Here is a 19364-nt window from a genome sequence, read left to right as displayed (position 1 = left end):
TACATAACTAGAAAAAATAAAATAAAATACATAACTAGAGCCAAAAAGACTATATAAGTTAAATACAGTATATTTTTCAGAAAAACACAGGATACAGTGATGGATAACAGTAAATCAAGACTTTGAGAAATTGGTTAACTTAGGAATTAGTAAATTTCTTGTGAATGCTGGATAATAGCTACGCAACTTAATTTCTTAGCTTTACATTATGGGGTCCTGCGGATAGCCCATAAACATTTTTTATGTTTTAATTAGGAACCAAATGACATTTTCATTGGTACTTTGCAATTTAGGAAGCTCTTTTTAGTAATTCCCTGCTATCTTTTTGATATTCAGAACAAAATTGGGGCTTACTATTATGATTGTTTATCCTTCATAAATGAAGAAACAGATTCAGAAGGTTAAATGTCTTGCCCAAAATAAGGAGTTTATTTATGTCAGTGAAAACGGATTAATCCAAATGATTTTTGGATTGGCTATATCTAATGAGACGGTCAGATTCTTCAACCTGGCAAAATTAACCTCAGAAAACACCCTTCATAGTTTTACCAGGTTTTTAATTTCTTAAAGCATGTAATTTCTAATGCTTTCTTTAGAAATTTACTTCTACCAGGAAATCTCCCATGAATTTGACAGAAACTCTGTTCATCTTATCACCTTAGTTCAGTTTTATTGTCTAAATTTATGTTTCATTTCCCTACTGCTGCCCCCTTCCCCAAGCTCAGTTCTGTGGAATATGGGAGGGTTGTTAGCTGTGTTAGTTCTTGCTCTTGAAAGTAAATTACATTTTCTGAGTCTATCCTTACAAAGGAAAGTAGTTCAATGGAAGTCTTGATACCCCAAATAGCTTTTATTCTTTCTGCTCGTCTAATTAGTCTGTATCTTTATGTCTCCGAAGTAGCTCAACTTGAATGTCCCATTTTTCAGCGTAGAGCAGTCTGTAAAATGCCATTCAGAAGATGTCAGTAGTTTAGAGATAATACCACATTAAAAAAATATGATTAAAAATACTTGTTGATCATTATTACCTTAAATTTCTTTTCACACATTAATGAGAAGAAATTTCCTCTCTTTGAGTAATTGAAATGTGACTTATTTAATACAAAGGTATTTATTTCTGCCCTCAATAAAATCTTATTAAAACATTTTCTCCCTATAGTTTGTAATTATTTTCTTGCTGTTTACTTATTGCTATTTTTACTTTGTGACAATGGAGCTGTATTACTGTGTATTAAGTATACCTTACATTTTTAAGACTTCTAACTTTGTATTTTCACATTCATTATATTTTATTATCACGGTAACCTTATGAGATAGGGAGGAGGATATACTCCCTGTTTTATAAACAGATAAACCGAAAGTGATGTATCATAGGTGATACTTGCAGCGATGGGAATAATTTCTTTTATTAACCTATAGTCATAAGTTTTGTTTTATTCTATTTCAAGATAACTTGTGACCATAGTGATTAACAATAGGACCTGGAACTCTTCTTCACCTCTTATTGATCATGTTTTTCTATATGTTAGGCAGTTCCTAACATATTAGTCACTAGTTTCAATTTTCTAAAAGCTAGATATAATATTTATCTTTAAGGGCTCTAAACTCTTAAACTTTGTGAATACATAAGTTCTGCAGCATTAATATTTTCTAGACATTTTCTAATAGAGAAATATGACCCAGATATTGTTTTAGAATAATCAAGGATTTTTATATCACTGTTCTGATATGTTTTTAATAGAGTCTTAGATAATTCTTTAAAGAGATTTTTGTAGACTTAGCAGGAGAAAATCCCATTTGTATCTGGCAGGTCTGTCAAGAATGTCTGGTATAATTAAAGTAGGATTTTCTTTTGGACAAAGTTAATTTAAAAAATATCTATTTCCCAATGTTTCAGGGAACTCAGAATAAATTTAAACTTCTTCCTTCAAAATATTATTTAACCTTTTCAAATCCGAAATTCTTCAGATATGTTTTCTTACCATGATTTATCCTGATGGAGATTAATTGTATTTAAAATGCTTCTTAATTATATTTATATAAATTACAGGCGATTTTATTGTCTCTGTCAATCTCTTTGAAATTCACACTGTAAAGATTAGTAATGGAAATATTCTCTCTGTAGTTATATGCTTTAACTCAATTCTGTCAATTGGAGTAAGAAATGAAAACCAAACCAAAGTTAGGACCATGGACAGATTATCAATCATAGCTCTCCACTCATTTAAACAGGTTTTGTTGTTTAAAATATTCTAATGAAGGAAAAAAATCAAAGTTTGCTCCACTGAGTGCAATCTGCAGATTTGGGAGTATGGGAATACTCACTTATTGTTTAACATGTCCATATAATTACATCCTTGCTCTGGAAAGTAAGTATTCTTAGGGTAGTTTACAATTTTACAGTATTCTTAGGGTAGTTTACAATTTTACAATTTACAATATACATTCCTGTTAGTGCTGTCAACAAAACTGCTGAATTTAGACCCTTCCTATTTCTCACTCCCAACCCCCACCCCCAGCATCTTTAAAGTTAAGGCAATGGCTTTTTAGGACAAAGAATTTATATGATTATCTTCTAAGAGGCAGAGATTTCTATAGAATCTGTAAAATCTCATGATCTCTGGAGGTTTTCATTCAGTGGTCAGGATGGGTTGATCATGATAAAATAATTGCCTGGTTAGAATGAAAAATAATTTTTCATTTTCTGAGGCTTTTTTACAGAAATGCTACTAGTATTCTTAGAGCTGGCTTAGTGCTAGAAGAGTGTGACCTATTAATCCTTTTTGTTCTTGCTTCTCCTGATATCACCCAGATCCTGGCATTTTGCTTTGGCAGGCTAGACTCTGTTATTTAGACATCATAGCTGGCTGAGATTGTAGGACTTGATTTGGGGCCCAAAGCCATTATGGTTCATTATCCTTTCCTACTTTTCAAGGTTAATACTAATATATATTATAGTGGTATAGAGAACAATGAAAGTGATTAGTGAATCAGGCTCCCCTTGGTACTTAAATCTCACCTCAGTATAAGTTATATTCTTAAGCAAGATGATTAACTTTTCTAGTTCATTAAGATATATTTGATGCGGTTATACCTCAGAGGAGTTTACTGTGTATTTCTGTGTGGCTAATGAGCAGATGAGCATTTTTTTTTTTTCTATTTACTTTCTCTTTTGTAACTGTTTCAAATGAAGACCTTAATTCTGAAAGACTGTGAAGCTAGTGACTTACGGGTTTTTGTAGTGCTTAAGCCAGGAAAGACTGTACTTTGGTAAGAACTAAAAATCATAACCATGTACATGGGGTTTTATATGATTCATTTGATTTTGATTAGTATATTGAACTGGGGCTATACATTATGGCTTACAGATGAAGCTGTGGTACAGTGGTACCTTTCTGGTGTTTTAATAACCTACTTTATAACTCCCATTATGAAGTATATGTGACGTATTTTTTAAAATTTTATTTTATTATGTTATGTTAATCACCATACATTACATCATTAGTTTTTGATGTAGTGTTCCATGATTCATTGTTTGCATATAACATCCAGTGCTCCATTCAATATGTGCCCTCTTTAATACCCATCACCAGGCTAACCCATCCCCCTACCCCCCTCCCCTCTAGAAACCTCAATTTGTTTCTCAGAGTCCATAGTCTCTCGTGGTTCATCTCCCCCTCCGATTTCCCCCCCTTCATTTTTCCCTTCCTACTATCTTCTTCTTTTTTTTTTAACATATAATGTATTATTTGTTTCAGAGGTACAGGTCTGCAATTCAACAGTCTTACACAATTCACAGTGCTCACCATAGCACACACCCTCCCCAATGTCTATCACCCAGCCACCCCATCCTTCCCACCCCCCACCACTCCAGCAACCCTCAGTTTGTTTCCTGAGATTAAGAATTCCTCATATCAGTGAGATCATATGATACATGTCTTTCCTTGATTGACTTATTTCGCTCAGCATAATGCCCTCCAGTTCCATCCACATAGTTGCAAATGGCAAGATTTCATTCCTGTTGATGGCTGCATAATAGTCCATTGTATATATATACCACATCTTCTTTACCCATTCATCTGTCGATGGACATCTTGGCTCTTTCCATAGTTTGGCTATTGTGGACATTGCTGCTATAAACATCGGGGTGCATGTACCCCTTTTTTATATACATGTTTCCCTCTTAGCAAGGTTTCAGTGTAAAGTCACATATGTTGGCAATTTATCATTTCTTTTATTTCAAATTAATTCAAGGATATTATAACTACTCATCTCCAAAGAAGTGAGGTATAGATTTGAATATTCTATGCTATATATATTTTCAGAATTGAAAGGGACTTTAGAGGTAATTATAGTGAATATTATGGATGGCTGATTCCTAAACATACATTCTACCTCTTTCCATTGTAAACAGCAAAGTAACAGAGCAAAAGTTAGCAAATTATGCTCAACCACTGTCTGATTTTGTCAGGCCTATGAGCTAAGAATGGTTATTGCATTTTACACAATTGGAAAATAATAAAGAGAAGATTAATAATTTGCAACATGAAAATTATATGAAATTCAAATTTCAGTGTCCATAAAAAGGTTTTATTGAAACACAGCCATGCTCATTTGTGTACGTGTTCTTTATGGCTGCTTTCATGCTATAACGGCAGAGTTGAGTAGTAGTTAGAGAGATTGCATGGCTTACAAAGCCTAAAATTTTTATCTGGCCCATTACAGAAAAATTTGTCTACCTGTGGTTTAGAGAACTGATTCCAGAGCAAAGGATAGTTCTTGATCAGCCTCGTCCAGTCATAGGGGTGCTGTTTCATTACCCAGGCATTGTCTCAGCATGGGCAGGGCTATATCAGTTGGATTTAAGAGGATTTTTCCTCCGTAGAAGAAAAAGAACTTCCTTTTAAGAGAAAGTCACAAAAAGTCAAAGAATATATGGATATCAACAAAGATATGTATTTCTTTGCTACTGTTGGCATTTACTTTATGACCATAAGGAAAATTAGCCTTAGGTTAAACTCCCACCTAGGAGGTGGAGGGGGAAGCTGACAGAGTCGGAGGAATAGAATTAAATCCAGCCTAACTTTGATTTTCTGTTATCAGAAACAACATAACAATAAAATTCATTGTTTTATAGCTTGATTGGGGTTTCTGGTTTTTTAAATGGAAGTATTATGGCACACATATTAGTTTCAGGTGTACAACATAGTAATTTGACATTTATATACATTTTGAAATAATCACCATGTAAGTCTAGTTACCATCTCTCTGTATATAAAGTTAATACAATATTATCTATGTTCCTTGTGCTAAATATTATATCTCCATGACTTATTTATTTTATAACTGGAAGTTTATATCTCTTGATCTCTTTCACCAATTTTGCCCTCCCGCAACTTGCCTTCTCCTAGGGAACTATCAGTCTGTTCTCTGTATCTATGAGTCTGGTTTTGTTTTGTTTTTTTGTGTTCATTTGTTTTATTTTTTAGATTACACATATAAATGAAGTCTTATAGTATTTGTCTTTCTCTGTCTGACTTATTTCACTTAACATAATACCCTCCAGATTCATCCATTTTGTCACAAATAACAAGAGTTTATTCTTTTTTATGACTAAATAATATTCCATTATTCTAGATATAGATAGATACCATATCTTCTTCATCCATTCATCTGTCAGTGGATACTTCGGTTGCTTCTGTATCTTGGCTGTTGTAAATTATGCTGCAATAAACATAGGACTGAATATACCTTTCTGAGTTACTGTTTTCATTTTCTTTAGATATATACCCAGAAGAGGAATTGCTGAATCAAATGGTAGTTTTTTTTAAAATATTTTGACAAATACTGTTTTCCATAGTGGCTGCACCAATTTGCATTCCTACCAACAGTGCACAAGGGTTCCCTTTTTTTCACATCCTTACCAACACTTGTTATTACTTGTCTTTTTGATATTAGTCATTCTAACAGATTTGAGGTGATATCTCAGTGTGGTTCTGTTTTGTATTTCCTGATGATTAGTGATGAGCATCTTTTCATTTGCCTGTTAGCCATCCATATGTGTTTGGGAAAATGTCTATTCAGGTCTTTTTTGCATTTTTTAATTGAATTTTTTGCCTTTTGCTATTGAGTTGTAGGAGTTCCTTATATATTTTGGATATTAGCCCTGTGTCAGATATTTGGTTTGCAAATATTTTCTCTCATTCAGTAGGTTGTCTTTTTGTTTTGTTGATAGTTTCCTTTGCTGTGCAAAAGCTTTTCAGTTTGATGTAGTCCCATTTGTTTATTTTTACTTTTGTTGCCCTTGACTGAGGAGACATAATCTAGAAAAATGTTGCTACATCTAATGTCAAAGAAATTACTGCCTAAGTTGCCTAAGTTTTCTTCTAGAAGTTTTAAGGTTTTAGGTCTTACAGTCAAGTCTTTTGAGCTAATTTTTGTGTATGGTGTAAGATAGTGATCCAGTTTCATTCTTCTGCATGTAGTTTTCTCAACACAATTTATTGAAGAGATTATTTTTCCCTATTGTATGTTTTTGTCTCATTTGTTGTAGATTAATTGACCATCTATGCATGGGTTTATTTCTTGGCTCTATTCTGCTACATTGATCTGTGTGTCTGTTTTTGTGCCAGTATCATGCTGTTTTGAATACTATAGCTTTGTAGTACCATTTGAAATCAGGGATGATGATACCTTCAGCTTTATTCTTCTTTCTCAAGATTGCTTTGGCTTTTGGGGTCTTTTGTGGTTCCATACAAATTTTAAAATTACTTGTTTTAGTTCTGTGAGGCCATTTGATTTTGATAGGGATTACATTGAATCTGTAGTTTGCTTTGGGTAGAATGGAAAATTTAACAATATTAATTCTTTCAATTCATGAGCATGGTATAACTTCCCATTTATTTGTGTCTTCTTCTTTTTTTTTTTTCATTAATGTTGTTTAGTTTTCAGAGTATAAGTCTGTACCTCCTCAGTTAGATTTATTCCTAGGTATTTTATTCTTTGGATGCAATTGTGAATGGGATTTTTTAAAAATTGCTTTTTCTGATAGTTTATAGAAATGCAACAGATTTCTGTATCCTGCTACTTTATTGAATTCATTTATTAGTTATAATAGTTTTTGGTGGCATCTTTAGGGTTTTCTACATATAGTTTCATGCCATTCACAAATAGTGACAGTTTTACTTCTTACCAATTTGAATGCCTTTTATTTCTTTTTCTTGCCTAATTGCTATGGCTAGAACTTCCAACACTAGGTTGACTAAGAGTGATGAGAATGAGCCTCCCTGTCCTGTTCCTGACCTTGGAGGAAAAGCTTTCAGCTTTTCACCATTGAGTATGATGTTGGCTGTGGGATTGTCATGTATGGTCTTTATTATGTCAAAGTACATTTCCTTATACCTACTTTGTTGAGTGTTTTTGTCATAAATCGGTGTTGTATTTTGTCAAATACTTTTTCTGCATCTATTGAGATGATCATATGATTTTTATCTTTCATTTTGCTTATATATATCACTTTGATTGATTTGCAGATGTTCAACCATTCTTTCATTCCTGGAATAAATACCAATATCTTTTAAAGTCATTGGTGTGCCTTCTTATCCATTCCCAGCCTGCCCTATTTTGTAATTATTCTCTGTTTCTTTTCCCTTCTCTTGTTTTTTTTTTTTCCTTGTGATTTGATGACTTTCTTTAGTGTTTATATTCCTTTCTCATTATTTTTTGTGTATCTAGTATAGTATAGGTTTTTGGTTTATGATCATGGTAAGATTCATATATAATAACACCTATATGGCAGTCTATTTTAAGTTGATAGTCACTTGAGTTTGGCCACCTTCTAAAAGTACTCTATTTATGCTCCTCCCAACCTGTTTTATCATTTTGAGATCATATTTTACATTTTGTGTATTCCTAACCTATTGTAGATAATGGTTGATTTTACTACTTTTGTTTTTTAATCTTCATACTAGCTTTATGAGTAGTTTATCCACTACCTTTATGTATATTTATCTTTATTAGTGAGATTTTATTTTATATATTATTTCTGGTTATGGCCTTTATGCTTTAGCTTAAAGAAGTCCCTTTAACAATGCTTCTAAGGTCAGTTTAGTGGTGATGATAAACTCCCTTAGCTTTTGCTTGTCTGAGAAATTCTTTTTTTTTTTTTTTCCCAATTCTGAATTATAACATTGACAGGTAGAGCATTCTTGGTTGAAGTTTTCTCCTTTCTGCATTTTGAATATATCATGCCAGGATCTTCTGGCCTGCAAAGTTTCTGCTGAAAAATCAGCAGATAGTCTTATGGGGTTTCCCCTTGAATGTACCTAGTTGTTTTTCTCTTGCTGTTTTAGGATTCTCTTTTTATCTTTAGCTTTTGGTGTTTTAATTAAAATGCATTTTGGTGTGGATCCTTTTGGATTAGTCTTATTTTGGACTTTTTCTGTTCCTGGAGTTAGATGTTTGTTTCCTCTCCCAGCTTGGGGAACTTTTCAGCCATTGTCTTTTCAAATAAGTTTTTTTTTTTTTTTTGGTCCCTTTTTTTTCTCTCTTCTCTTCTGGGACCCCTATAATATGAATGTTAGTATGCTTGCTGTTGTCTCACAGGTCACTTAAGCTATCATTATATTTTAAAATTTACTTTTTTTCTTTTTGCTGTTTTGTTTCAATGGTTCCCACTATCCTGTCTTCTAGGTCACTGATCTGTTTTTTGGTGTCATCTAGTCTGCTTCTGATTCCCTCTAGTATATTTTTCAGTTCAGTTATTATATTTTTCAGCTCTGTGAGTTCTATTTAGTACTTTCTTATATTTTCTATCTCTTTGTTGAAGTTTTAGGTGTGTTCACTCATTGTTCTCCTGATTTTGGTGAATATCTTTATGGCCATTAATTGGAACTCTTTATTTAGTAAATTACTTCTCTCTGTTTCATTAAGGTTTTTTTCTAGAGTTTTATCTTGTTACTTTATGGAACATGTGTTCCTCTTTGTCCTCATTTTGCTTGATTTTCTGTGTTTGTTTCTGGAGTTATGTGAAACAGTTATCTCTAGCTGTCTTGAAGGAGCAGTTCTGTGTAGAAGTTGAACCTCGTCATTTAACCTTACCTTAATTCTTGGTTGACTCTTGAGTTGTCTCTTGGATTGTTTTAGAACATTGTGGTTCAGAAATTCAGTCCCCCTGGCCACCTGAGCCTGCCGCTCAAGGAGTATCCCTTGTGTAGGCTGGGTGTGCCCCTTGGCTCTGGTGGTGCTGGATGAGCAGCTGGGGGATGTGGGGGGGCCAGGGCTGCTTACTTCTGCTGTTAGGTCATTAGAGTGAGGGTACAAAAATGGCACCTACCAGTGTTGGTGTCAGTAAGGTAGAGGGAGCCAATAACAGTGGAATCTGTCAGCATACCATCCCGGAAGAGAGTCCCAACAGACTTCTGCCTCTCTGATAGCTTTAAGTTTAGCAAGTAAATCTCCTTCACCTATAATCTAGGCTCTTTTAAAAATGCTGCTTTTTATGCTGGGTCCCAAGGAGTGTTGTTCTGCACATAAGCCCTTTAAGAGCAGAATCTTAATTCTCTATGCCCTGTGTTTCCCCTGAACATAATCCCCATTGGTTTTCAAAGCTGGGCATTTGGAGCTTCTTTCTCTGGTGCAGGACCTGAGGGTAGGGGTGCCTTGTGTGGGGTACAAACTTCTTTCCCTTAGTGAGAAGTGATCTATATCTAGATTTTTTTATATCTATAATGAAATGTGTGTGTGTGTGTGTGTGTATACACACACAAACATATTTTTTGAGCTCCCTCCTGATTGTGGGTTGCCCCTCTGGGGGTGGGGTTTTTGGTGAGAGCATGTCTCTGCCTCTCCTACCAGTCTTGATGTGGTCCTTTTATCTTTTGTTGTGGAGCAGGTGTTCAGCTAGTTCTCAGGTTCTTTTAGGGGCTATTTTTCCCATATGTAGCTGTATATTTTTTTTGTCCATGGGAGGAGGTGAATTCATATCTTCCTGCACCACCGTCTTGAACTACCTCCTCTGAGTTTTTTGTTATTTATAACCCCTACTTTGTCTCCACTTGATATACTGTTATAAAATAAATATGAGTGCATTAAAGCCACCACAAACTCCAAACCAGGGACCCATAACCTACTTAATGGAAATTGCAAAAGAAATCTTATACTGGGAACTATTTACTGAGGGTCTCAATATTCTAATCAGTCCATTAGGTGATTTATGTCCTTAGGACTACAACATATGAGATAGATATTATCTCCATTTTATAAATAAGAACCCTCAGGTTATCCAACTTTACAAGATCACACAGCTAGAATGTGATACAGTGACCCAAGTCTGTTTCCCTAGTCCTTCCCTTTTATGCTGAAGTAAACATTGTTTGTACGGGAGAATTCTGCTAATATTCAATTTTTTGTTGCACTCAGTAGGACTGTGGAAGGCAATTAATTCACTGTGATATGCCTGCTTTATATAAGGAGTTAGTGCCTCAAAAAATTAGAGTTAATATTTGATCATCTGAGAGCAGATTAATTATACTGAAGTTGTTTTTAAATTATGAATTTAGTTTTTAGAGCAGCTTCAGGCTCACAGAAAAGTTGAGGGGAAGATACAGAGATTTCCTCTAAACCCCTGACCTCACACATGCATAGCCTCCCTCATTATCAACATCCCCCTCCAGAATATTATGTTGGTTACAACTGATGAACCTACATTGACACATCACTATCACATAAAGTCCATGGTTAATATTAGGATTCATTCTGAGTGTTATACATTCTATATGGGTTTGGACAAAAGTATGATGACATGTATCCAATATTATGATATCATGAAGAGTATTTTCACTGCCCTAAAAATCCTCTGTTTCATGTATTTCTCTCTTCCAAATCCCCTTGTTTTGAAAAAGGAGATACTTTTGGATTGGTTAGTGTTCTTTAATATTTTTTATTACATAAAACTACTCATACAAAAAATTAAAATGTTATGAAACTGCAGATACCTGTTTTTGACTTTCAAAAATGGCAGTTTTATATGGTTCAATCTAATTCTAAGGCAAAACTTTAGTTTCTCTTTACTCCTACTCCTGCCCATTCTTACACAATTTGGTGTGTATCATTACAGTGTTCTTTCTCTGTATGTGTGTATATGCCATAAATGGAATCATACAGTATAAATTCTTTTGCAACTTTGATTATTTCTTTAAAAACAGAATTGACTATGTTTTTTAAATTAAAAAAACTTAAAATTATTATTGAAGTATAAAAAATTATTGAAGTATAATTGGCATATAATGTTGTATTACTTTCATGTGTACAACTTATTGATTCAGCAATTCTATACATTACTCAATGCTCACCCCAATAAGTGTAGTCATTATCTGTTCCCATACAATGTTATTACAATTTAATGATTATATTCCCTACATTGTACCTTTCATCTTCATGACTTATTTACTTTTTAAATAGAAGTTTGTACCTCTTAATTTCCTTTATCTATTTCATTCATCTCTCTACCTACCTCCCAGCTGGCAACCAGCAGTTTGTACTCTATATTTAAGAGTCTATTTGTTTGGGAGGAGGAGCAAGATTGCGGAGGAGTAGGAGACCTAAATTTCGTCTGATCCTAGGAATTCAGCTAGATAGGGATCAAAACCGTTCTGAACACCTATGAACTCAACAGGAGATCGAAGAAAAGAATAGCAGCAACTCTGAACAGAAAAGCAACCACTTTCTGGAAGAGTCCTATTCTATCCCTTCATAGTACTTAACCTTATTTTTGGTATATATATATATATATATATATATATATATATATAAGTTGTTCTCTCTTTAAAATTTTGGGATGCAGTTTCTTCTAACAGACCAACATATACCCTAAATCTCTAGTGTATGGCTTTGTTCTAGTCTCCTGCCTGATCACATTCTCTCCCCCTGCTTTTTTTAATTCCTCTTCTTTCTTTTTTCAACCAACTTCTTATCTTATCAATTCCTTTTATAAAATCTTTTATAATTTTCATCCTTACAGTCATATTCCATCCCTTCATTGTATTTACCCTTATTTTTGTACATATATAAGTTTTTCTTTCCTTAAAGTTTTGGGAGGCACTTTCTTCTAACAGACCAAAATACGCCCAAAATCTAGTGTGTGGCATTGATCTCTGCACCAGCTTGATCATATTTGATCATATTCTGTTTTTTGTTTTTTGTTTTTTTATCTTTTTCTTTTCTTTTGTTTTTCTTTTTTCTTTCTTTCCCTTTCTTTTCCCCTGGTTTCAGGTCTCTTCTGATTTATTTAGTGTATATTTTTCTGGGGTCGTTGTTACACTGTTAGCATTTTGTTCTCTCATTCATCTATTCTCCTCTGGACAAAATGATAAGACGGAAAACATCACCTCAAAAAAAAGAACAAGAGGCAGTACCGACTGCCAGGGACCTAATCAATATGGACATTAGTAAGATGTCAGAACTAGAGTTCAGAATGACAATTTTAAAGATACTAACTGGGCTTGAAAAAAGCATGGAAGATATTAGAGAAACCCTTTCTGGAGAAATAAAAGAACTAAAATCTAGCCAAGTCGAAATCAAAAAGGCTATTAATGAAGTGCAATAAAAAATGGAGGCTCTAACTGCTAGGATAAATGAGGCAGAAGAAAGAATTAGTGATATAGAAGACCAAATGATGGAAAATAAAGAAGCTGAGAAAAAGAGAGATAAACAACTACTGGATCACAAGAGCAGAATTCGAGAGATAAGTGATAACATAAGACAAAACAATATTAGAATAATTGGGATCCCAGAAGAAGAAGAAAGAAAGAGAGGGGCAGAAGGTATATTAGAGCAAATTATAGCAGAGAACTTCCTTAATTTGGGGAAGGAAACAGGCATCAAAATCCAGGAGGCACAGAGAACCCCTCTCAAAATCAATAAAAATAGGTCAACACCCCGACATCTAATAGTAAAACTTACAAGTCTCAGAGACAAAGAGAAAATCCTGAAAGCAGCTCGGGAGAAGAGATCTGTAATCTACAATGGTAGAAACATTAGATTGGCAGCAGACCTATCCACAGAGACCTGGCAGGCCAGAAAGGACTGGCATGATATCTTCAGAGCACTAAATGAGAAAAACATGCAGCTAAGAATACTATATCCAGCTAGGCTGTCATTGAAAGTAGAAGGAGAGATAAAAAGCTTCCAGGACAAACAAAAACTAAAGGAATTTGCAAACACGAAACCAGTCCTACAAGAAATATTGAAAGGGGTCCTCTAAGCAAAGAGAGAGCCTAAAAGTAACATAGACCAGAAAGGAACACAGACAAAATACAGTAACAGTCACTTTACAAGCAATACAATGGCACTAAATTCATATCTTTCAATAATTACCCTGAATGTAAATGGGCTAAATGCCCCAATCAAAAGACACAGGCTATCAGATTGGATAAAAAAATAAGACCCATCGATATGCTGTCTGCAAGAGACTCATTTTAGACCCAGAGACACCTCCAGATTGAAAGTGAGGGTGTGGAAAACCATTTACCATGCTAATGAACACCAAAAGAAAGCTGGGGTGGCAATCCTTATATCAGACAAATTAGATTTTAAACCAAAGACTGTAATAAGAGATGAGGAAGGACACTATATCATACTTAAAGGGTCTATCCAATAAGAAGATCTAACAATTGTAAATACCTGTGCCCCTAACATGGAAGCAGCCAATTATATAAGCCAATTAATAACAAAAGCAAAGAAACACATCGACAACAATACAATAATAGTAGGGGACTTTAACACCCCCTTCACTGAAATGACAGATCATCTAAGCAAAAGATCAACAAGGAAATAAAGACTTTAAATGACACACTGGACCAAATGGACTTCACAGATATATTCAGAACATTCCATCCCAAAGCAACATAATATACATTCTTCTCTAGTGCCCATGGAACATTTTCCAGAATAGATCACATCCTAGGTCACAAATCAGGTCTCAACCAATTTCAAAAGGTTGGGATCATTCCCTGCATATTTTCAGACCACAATGCTTTGAAACTTTGAAATGGAAAGTTGGAAAGAACTCAAATACATGGAGGCTAAAGAGCATCCTACTAAAGAATGAATGGGTCAACCAGGAAATTAAAGAAGAATTAAAAAAATTCATGGAAACAAATGAAGATGAAAACACAACTGTTCAAAATCTTTAGGATGCAGCAAAGGCAGTCCTAAGAGGAAAGTATATAGCAATACAAGACTTTCTCAAGAAACCTTTCTCAAGAAAGGTCTCAAATACACAACCTAACCCTATACCTAAAGGAGATGGGGAAAGAACAGCAAATAAAGCCTAAACCCAGCAGAAGAAGAGAAGTAATAAAGATCAGAATAGAAATCAATGAAATAGAAACCAAAATAACAGTAGAACAGATCAACGAAACTAGGAGCTGGTTTTTGAAAGAATTAACAAGATTGATAAACCCCTGGCCAGACTTATCAAAAAGAAAAGAGAAATGACCCAAATAAATAAAATCATGAATGAAAGAGGAGAGTTCACAACCAACACCAAAGAAATACAAACAATTCTAAGAACATATTATGAGCAACTATATGCCAGCAAATTAGATAATCTGGAAGAAATGGATGCATTCCTAGAGATGTAAAAACTACCAAAACTGAACCAGGAAGAAATAGAAAACCTGAACAGACCTATAACCACTAAGGAAATTGAAGCAGTCATCAAAAATCTCCCAAGAAACAAGAGCCCAGGGCCAGATGGTTTCCCAGGGGAATTCTACCAAACATTTCAAGAAGAATTAATACCTATTCTTCTGAAACTGTTCCAAAAAATAGAAATGGAAAGAAAACTTCCAAACTCGTTTTATGAGGCCACCATTACCTTGATCCCAAAACCAGACAAAGACCCCATCAAAAAGGAGAATTACAGACCAATATCCTTGATGAACATGGATGCAAAAATTCTCATCAAAATACTAGCCAGTAGGATCCAACAGTACATTGAAAGGATTATTCATCACGACCAAGTGGGATTTATCCCTGGGCTGCAAGGTTGGTTCAACATCTGCAAATCAATCAATGTGATACAATACATTAATAAAAGAAAGAACAAGAACCATATGATCCTCTCAATAGATGCAGAAAAAGCATTTGACAAAGTACAGCATCCTTTCTTTATCAAAACTCTTCAGAGTATAGGGATAGAGAGTACATACCTCAATATCATCAAAGCCATCTATGAAAAACCCACAGCGAATATCATTCTTAATGGGGAAAAACTGAGAGCTTTCCCCCTAAGGTCAGGAAAACGGCAGGGATGTCCACTATCACCACTACTAGTCAACATAGTACTAGAAGTCCTAGCCCCAGCAGACAACAAAAAGAAACAAAATGCATCCAAATCGGCAAAGAAGAAATCAAACTCTCACTGTTTGCAGATGATATGATACTTTATGTGGAAAACCCAAAAGACTCCACCCCAAAACTGCTAGAACTCATACAGGAATTCAGTAAAGTGGCAGGATAGAAAATCAATGCACAGAAATCAGTGGCATTCCTATACACCAACAACAAGACAGAAGAAAGAGAAATTAGAGTCAATCCCATTTACAATTGCATCCAAAACCATAAGATACCTAGGAATAAATCTAACCAAAGAGGCAAAGAATCTGTACTCAGAAAACTATAAAATACTCATGGAAGAAATTGAGGAAGACACAAAGAAATGGAAAAACATTCCATGCTCATGGATTGGAAGAACAAATATCGTGAAGATGTCAATGTTACCTAGAGCAATCTACACATTTAAAGCAATCCCTATCAAAATACCATCAACTTTTTTCAAAGAAATGGAACAAATAATCCTAAAAGTTGTATGGAACCAGAAAAGACCGCGAATAGCCAGAGGAATGTTGAAAAAGAAAAGCAAAGCTGGTGGCATCATAATTCCGGACTTCAAGCTCTATTACAAAGCTGTCATCATCAAGACAGTATGGTACTGGCACAAAAACAGACACATAGATCAATGGAACAGAACAGAGAGCCCAGAAATCGACCCTGAACTCTATGGTCAACTAATCTTCAGTGAAGCAGGAAGGAACGTCCAATGGAAAAAAGACAGTCTCTTCAACGAATGGTGTTCGGAAAATTTGACAGCCACATGCAGAAGAATGAAACTGGACCATTTCCTTACACCACACACAAAAATAGACTCGAAATGGTTGAAAGACCTAAATGCGAGAAAGGAGTCCATCAAAATCCTAAAGGAGAACACAGGCAGCAACCTCTTCGACCTCAGCTGCAGCAACTTCTTCCTGGAAACATTGCCAAAGGCAAGGGAAGCAAGGGCAAAAATGAACTATTGGGATTTCATCAGGATGAAAAGCTTTTGCATAGCAAAAGAAACAGTCAACAAAACCAAAAGACAACTGACAGAATAGGAGAAGATGTTTGCAAATGACATATCAGATAAAGGGCTAGTATCCAAAATCTATAAGGAACTTATCAAACTCAACACCCAAAGAACAATCAAGAAATGGGCAGAAGACATGAACAGACATTTTTCCAAAGAAGACATCCAAATGGCCAACAGACACATGAAAAAGTGCTCCACATCGCTCGGCATCAGGGAAATCCAAATCAAAACCTCAATGAGATACCACCTCACACCAGTCAAAATGGCTAAAATAAATGACAGATGTTGGCGGGGATGCGGAGAAAGGGGAACCCTCCTACACTGTTGGTAGGAATGCAAGCTAGTGCAGCCACTCTGGAAAACAGTATGGAGGTTCCTCAAAAAGTTGAAAATAGAGCTACCATATGACCCAGCAATTGCACTACTGGATATTTACCCCAAAGATACAAATGTAGGGATCCGAAGGGGTACGTGCACCCCGATGTTTATAGCAGCAATGTCCACAATAGCCAAATTATGGAAAGAGCCAAGATGTCCATCGACAGATGAATGGATAAGAAGATGTGGTATATATATACAATGGAATATTATGCAGCCACCAAAAGGAATGAAATCTTGCCATTTGCAACGACATGGATGGAACTGGAGGGTATTATGCTGAGTGAAATAAGTCAATCAGAGAGAGACATGTATATGATCTCACTGATATGAGGAATTCTTAATCTCAGGAAACAAACTGAGGGTTGCTGGAGTGGTGGGGGGTGGGAGGGATGGGGTGGCTGGGTGATAGACATTGGGGAGGGTATGTGCTATGGTGAGCGCTGTGAATTGTGTAAGACTGTTGAATCACAGACCTGTACCTCTGAAACAAATAATACGTTATATGTTAAAAAAAAAGAAATAAGATAGCAGGAAGGGAAAAATGAAGGGGGGGATATCAGAGGGGGAGACGAACCATGAGAGACTATGGACTCTGAGAAACAAACTGAGGGTTCTAGAGGGAGGGGGGTGGGGGGATGGGTTAGCCTGGTAGTGGGTATTAAGACACGTACCAAATGGAGCACTGGGTGTTATACACAAAGAATAAATCATGGAACACTACATCAAAAACTAATGATGTAATGTATGGTGATTAATATAACATAATAAAATAAAATTAAAAAAAGAAAATATTTTAAAAAGTCTGTTTGTTCATTTCTTTTGGTTTTTAGATTTCACATGTAAGTGAAATCATATGGTATCCAGCTTTGTCTGACTTATTTCACTTAGCATAATATCCTCTAGGTCCATCCATGTTATCACAGATGTCAAGCTCTCCTTTTTTGTTGCTAATATTCCATTATATATATATGTGTGTGTATATATATATATGTATATATACCACATCTTTATCCATTCATCTATCAATGGACACTTGGGTTGCTTCTATATCTTGCTTATTGTAAATTATGTTGCAATAAGATTGGGGAAGCATTTATCTTTTTTTTTTTTAAGATTTTATTTACTTGTCAGAGAGAGAGAGAGAGCACACAAGCAGGGGGAGCGGCAGGCAGAAGGAGAAGCAGGCTCCCTGCTGCGCAAGGAGCCTGATGCAGGACTCGATCCCAGGACCCTGGGATCATGACCTGAGCCAAAGACAGACACTTAACTGACTGAGCCACCCAGGCATCCCAGCATTTATCTTTTTAAATTAATGTTTACATTTTCTTTGGGTAAATACCAATTAGTGGACTTACTGAATCATACGGTAATTATATTTTTAATTTTTTTGAGGAACCTCCATACTGTTTTCCACAGTGGTTGCAGCAACCTACAATCCCACCAACAGTGCACAAGCATTCCCTTTTCTCCACATTCTAACACTTGTTATTTCTTGTCTTTTTGATACTAGCCATTTTGACAGGTGTAAGGAGATATCTCATTGTGATTTTGATTTACATCTCCTGATGATTAGTGATGTTAAACATCTTTTCCTGTGTCTTTTGGCCACCTGTAGTCTTCTTTTTAAAAAATGTCTGTTCAGGTCCTCTGTAATCAGTTTATTTTTTTGGTGTTGAGTTGTATGAGTTCTTTATGTATTTTGGATATTGGCCCCTTATTAGATCTATGATTTGCAAACATCTTCTACCATTCGGGAGGGTGTCTTTTTATTTTGTTGATGATTTCCTTTGCTGTGTAGAAGCTTTTTAGGTTGATAGAGTCCCATTTGTTTATTTTCGCTTCTGTTGTCATTGCTTCTGGAGTCAGATCCAATCAGGAACTGCTTTGGAGGGATGCCTGCAGAGGCAAGAGGGTTGGGTGAGGTGGATCCACATGAGAATGCTCAGGTGGGGAACACAGTGCTAGCAGGGTAGTTGGAGAGTGTAGAGTTGGCTCCCACAAATGTCCTGCTGGAGGAGAGGAAGAGAAATGGCACCTGCCAGCACTTTTGCTCTCAGAGAAATCTCCTGTAGATCCCTGCTTCTCTGGTATACTTTCTAAGATTAGTCAATAAGTTTCCTTCACCTATACCCCAGGCACTTTTCAAAGTGCTGCTTCTGTGCTGTGTCTTCAGCTGAATTATTTAGTATGCTGTCTCTTTAGGAGTGGGGACTCAAGTTCCCTATTGCCCTCAGGCTCCCCTGGAGTTAAGCCTGTTAATTTTAAAGCTCCTAGGGTTAAGCCATGCTGGTTTTCAAAGGCAGAAGTTAAGAGGACTACTCCTCCCAGTGTGGGTCCTCAGTGCCAGGAGTTCCTGGTGTGGGGTCTGATCTCTTGCATTTCCATGTTTGTGATTTCCCTCCTATTTGGGATTAATACTGCCAAGGGTTTGGTTCCCAACAACGTCTCTGCCTTTCTTACCCTTTTGTACGTGGCCTTCTCTCTATGACTAGCTATGGAAGGTCTGTTCTGCCAGTCTTCCGGTCATTTTCAGAGTTAGTTATGTAAATGTGGCTATTGCCTCGATTTATCC

General features: G+C 35.6%; 1 protein-coding gene across 6 annotated transcripts in view; it reads left to right on the top strand.

The window, feature by feature from the left end:
• The window catches only part of SLC4A10 (solute carrier family 4 member 10), a 301442-nt gene that overhangs the window by 167057 nt on the left and 115021 nt on the right, over positions 1–19364 (top strand). The window lies entirely within an intron of this gene.

The sequence above is a fragment of the Phoca vitulina genome, unplaced genomic scaffold (assembly GCF_004348235.1).
Source record: "Phoca vitulina isolate PV1807 unplaced genomic scaffold, GSC_HSeal_1.0 scaffold1, whole genome shotgun sequence".
In the NCBI taxonomy this organism is placed as follows: Eukaryota; Metazoa; Chordata; class Mammalia; order Carnivora; family Phocidae; genus Phoca; species Phoca vitulina.
This window is presented reverse-complemented; position numbering and strand designations above follow the sequence as displayed.